The following is a 4,657-nucleotide window of genomic DNA, read 5'->3' as shown; positions in this document are numbered from 1 at the left end:
GACTTTTGACCCAATGAGGTAAGATCTGAACTTGTTCATCGCAAATACCACTGCTAAGATTTCCTTTTTTGTGGTAGCATAATTGATTTGCACATCACCTAATGTCTTGCTAGCATAATAAATAGCATGGAGCTTTTTATCCTTTCTTTGCCCGAGCACTGCTCCAACTGCAAAGTCGCTCGCATCGCACATAACCTCGAATGGTAGCTGCCAATTCAGTGGCTGCATTATTGGTGCTGATATCAAGGCTTCTTTGATGCTGTTAAAGGAAACAAGGCAATTTTCATCAAAATCAAAGGGAACATCTTGACTTAACAAGTTAGTAAGTGGCTTAGCTATTTTGGAAAAGTCCTTGATAACTCTTCTATAGAATTCCGCATGTCCCAAAAATTTCACACTCCCTTGACTGATGTTGGTGGTGGCATGTTTTCAATGATCTCAATTTTTGCCTTATCTATTTCAATCCCTCTTTTTGATATCAAATGTCCCAGAACTATGCCTTCCCTTACCATAAAGTGGCATTTTTCCCAATTTAGGACCAGGTTTAATTCTTCACATCTTTAGATAAATTAGCTAGGCAATTATCAAAAGTAGTTCCATAGACCAAAAAATCATCCATAAAAACTTCCATGATATCTTCAATATAATCAGAAAAGATAGCCATCATGCATCTTTGAAAGGTAGCAGGGGCATTATAAAGACCAAAAGGCATTCTCCTATATGCAAATGTTCCATAGGGACAAGTGAATGTTGTCTTTTCTTAGTCTTCTGGATGAAAAGGAATTTGAAAGAATCCCGAATACCCATCTAGGTAATAGAAATAAGAGTGTTTTGCCAATCTTTCTAACATTTGATCAATGAAGGGGAGAGGGAAATGGTCTTTTCTGGTGGCACTGTTCAATTTTTGATAGTCTATGCACATTCGCCAACCAGTGACTACTCTAGTAGGGATTAGTTCATTGCTTGCATTTTGGAAAACAGTTGTCTCACCTTCTTAAGAACTACATGTACTGGACTAACCCATTTACTATCAGAGATTTGGTGTATGATACCTGCATCAAGTAGTTTTAAAATTTCTTTCTTGACTACCTCTTTCATGTTTGGGTTAAGTCTTCTTTGCTGTTTGATTATGAGTTTACTGTTTTCTTCCATGGGTATCCTATGCATGCAAATCGAAGGATTGATTCCCTTCAGGTCTTCTATCTTATATCCTATGGCTTTGCTATGGATCCTAAGTTCTCTTAGCAATTTTTCCTCTTCTAGCTTAGATAGGCTAGCATTGATTATAACAGGATATTTAGAATTTGAGTCCAGAAATGCATACCTTAGCGAGGACGGGAGAGGTTAAGCTCTACCTGTTTGGCGTTTTCCTGGAGCTTACCTTCGATTTGTTCCTCCTTCAAATCTTCCATCTCGGAAGCTTTAGCTAATGGTAGGGGTGGATGAGCTGCTAACTGTTGTGCACAGGCTGCTATTTCTGTATTTTCATCATCCACTGTGTGGTTGTGCATAATACATGCTTCAAGAGGATCTTTAGGATGTGTCTCGTAAAATTCCTTTTCAATTTGTTCATCAATTATGTCAACCTTGAAACATTCATTAGGTTCAAATTTGTGTTTCATTATGTTGAACAAGTTGAACTCTACTTCTTCTTCTCCTACTTTGAGAGTTAGTCACCCATTTTTTACGTCTATGATAGCTCCGACAGTTGCCAAGAATGGTCTTCCCAAGATGATAGGAATTTTAACATCTTCTTCCATCTCAAGGATAGCAAAATCCACTGGAATGAAGAACTTGCCCACTTTGATAGGAATGTTCTCTAATATTCCTACAGGATATTTAACAGATATATCAGCCAATTGTAATGAGATTGTTGTGGGTTTCAGTTCCCGATCTCCAACTTTTTGCATATTGATAGAGGCATTAGACTAACGCTTGCTCCAAGATCACAGAGAGCCTTATCTATTTTCTTGTCACCAATGAGGCAAGGTATGGAGAAGCTTCCTGGATCCTTCAACTTTAGAGGCAGTTTGTTTTGTAGAATGGCACTGCATTCCTCTGTTAGAGCTACTGTTCCATAGTCTTCTAGCTTCCTTTTCTTTGATAGAATTTCCTTAAGAAATTTGGCATAGGATGGCATCTAAAAAAGTGCTTCAGTGAAGGGGATGTTGATGTAAAGTTTCTGTAAAACTTTCAAAAACTTCCCAAACTGCTTGTCCAATTTGGCTTTCTGAAATCTCTGAGGAAAAGGTAGGAGAGGCTGGTATGGTTCTGGTAATTTCTTTGTCTTACTCGCTTCCTCTTCCTGATCTTTCATAGCTTCTTCTTTTTTTTTCTCTGCTTGGTCTTTAGATTTTTCTATGGTTCCCTTTGTCGGTTCTACCTCTGGTTGTACCAAAGTTCTCTCACTCCTTAGTGTAATTGCCTTACAATGCTCCCTTGGGTTCATTTCTGGTTGGCTAGGCAGTTTGCCAGCAGCCTTACTTGAAGAGCTTGCTTGCTAAGCGATCTAATTCTTTAGCATCTTGTTGTGAGTAGCAAGTTGGTCCATTCTGGAAGTCAGCTGTTTAATCAATTCAATTTGTTGTTGTTGAGCTGCTAGGAACCCTTCCATCATGGTTTCCATAGTCATCTTCAGTTTAGGTTGTTGGTGCTAGAGAGGTAGTGGTGGCGGTGCAAAGTTTTGACCTCTGTTCTGAAATCTAGGGGGTACTGATGGTTTGTACCCTTGTTGCTTGTTTATTGGCTGGTTCTGCTGATTAGACCATGAGAAATTTGGGTGGTTCCTCCATCCAGGGTTGTAAGTATTTGAATATGGATTGTTTAACTGCCTCTGGTTGAAGTTTCCTCCGTTATTCACATATTTCATCTGTTCTGAGGAGGGTTCATTGAAATTGTTGTATTCTAAATTCATGCATCCTCCTCTATAGTTGTCTTCAGGTTGACTATTTGTACCTACTGCGTTAGCTTGCATCTTCTCGAGTTTCCTTGTGAGTTAATCAAATTGAGCATTTATCATGTTTAGGGTGTCTAGTTCTAGTACCCCTACAGTTTTCCTTGCATTTCCTCTTTCATTTGACCACTCATAATTACAGTATGCCACTCTTTCTAGAAGTTCAAGTGCTTGTGGCACTATTTTCTCCATTAGATCACCTTCTGCAGCTAAATCAACTATGCTCCTTATAGAGGGTAGTAACCCATTATAGAAGTTTTGCACTAATAGCCAATCTTCTATACCATGGTGTGGACATTCTCTTTGCAGGTCTTTATATCTTTCCCATGCATTATAGAGTGATTCTCCCTCCTTTTGTCTAAAGGTGTTGAGCTCAAGCCTTAGTTTTTCAGTTTTTGCAGGTGGAAAATACCTTGCTAGAAAAGCTTGCGAGAGATTCTCCCAAGTAGTGAACGTTCCAACTGGTTGAGAAAGTAACCACTTCCTTGCTCTGTTCCGAAGGGAGAATGGGAATGCTCTGAGTCTTATTGCTTGATCAGACACTCTATTCATCTTGAATGTATCACATAGGGCGAGAAAGCACTGGAGGTGATAGTGTGGGTCTTTTGTAGGTGAACCTGCAAACTGGGTTTGTTGAATCATTTGGAGCCATGCTGGTTTTAATTCAAAGTTGTTGGCTTCCACTGTGGGTCTAGTGACACTGGGCTGAAATCCTTGGATAGATGGAGCTCTGTAATCTCTCAAGAGTCTTAGTCTGTCATTATTATCGCCCATGGTTGGAAATTTAGGATCTCCTTAACTGTGCTCTCGATGTTTCCTTTCTCTCCTGATGACTTTCAGAGTTCTGTCTATCTCTAGATCACAGTCCAAAATTTCTTCTTTTGGCCTTGTTCTGGTCATATACCAGATTGAGCACTTGAGAGAAAAGAGGAAAAATATAACTAGTAAAATAAAACTAAATAATAAATATAAGTGCCTAAATCAACTAAATTCCCTATCGCTTGATATTATTAAAGCCAAAGCAATCACCGGCAACGACGCCAAAAACTTGTTTGCTGGTTTTACAGCCCCACAAGTGCACGGATCGCTAACAAGTAATAAAGTGCTAAGTAGAGTATCGTTCCCACAAGGATTTTTTTGTTTAGCAAGTACCAATCTACACAGCAATTTTGACTGTCTAGGCTTTCGAATGTTTAGGGGTAAAGTTGTTAACTTTAAACACTAGAATGGTAAACTTAAAATGAAGTAATCTATTTTTGAAACAATTTTGGAGTTAAGATTTAACACTTGAATCTTATTAGGGATGTTATCTCATTTATTTACTGAATTGAGGATCATTTTCCTTGATGGAAATTAGCCCTAAGTTATCCTAAATCCTCTCTCAAGGCATCTAGGGTGTACTTTAATTAATTCAAACCCTACTTTCGTAACGATTAAATTAATTAAAATCCTTTAAGACCTTTTACCAATTTTTAGGTTCCACAAAGGTATTAGCCTATGTCTAGGTCAGAATTCCTAGGTTTAAGATCTTGATTTTCTAATGTTAATCTTCACCTCTCAGTCCTTCAATCAACATCTACAATCATGTCTAAGTGGGTACCATCACATAGCATGCAATAGGATCACAAGAAATTAAATCAAGAAACGAATCTCAAATCTAGTAAATAAAACCTAATGTTCATCCATAATACTAATTATAAACAT

The 4,657-nt window shown here is 38.2% G+C and overlaps 1 non-coding gene across 1 annotated transcript; it reads left to right on the top strand.

Annotated features, from left to right (window-relative positions):
- The first annotated feature begins 3,233 nt into the window (after positions 1–3,233).
- On the top strand, positions 3,234–3,340 carry LOC131181218 (small nucleolar RNA R71). Its single transcript, XR_009149846.1, has one exon. It is a non-coding gene; the product is annotated as a small nucleolar RNA R71 (small nucleolar RNA).
- The last annotated feature ends 1,317 nt before the right edge of the window (positions 3,341–4,657 follow it).

Source organism: Hevea brasiliensis, chromosome 6, assembly GCF_030052815.1.
Source record: "Hevea brasiliensis isolate MT/VB/25A 57/8 chromosome 6, ASM3005281v1, whole genome shotgun sequence".
Taxonomy (NCBI): domain Eukaryota; kingdom Viridiplantae; phylum Streptophyta; class Magnoliopsida; order Malpighiales; family Euphorbiaceae; genus Hevea; species Hevea brasiliensis.
This window is presented reverse-complemented; position numbering and strand designations above follow the sequence as displayed.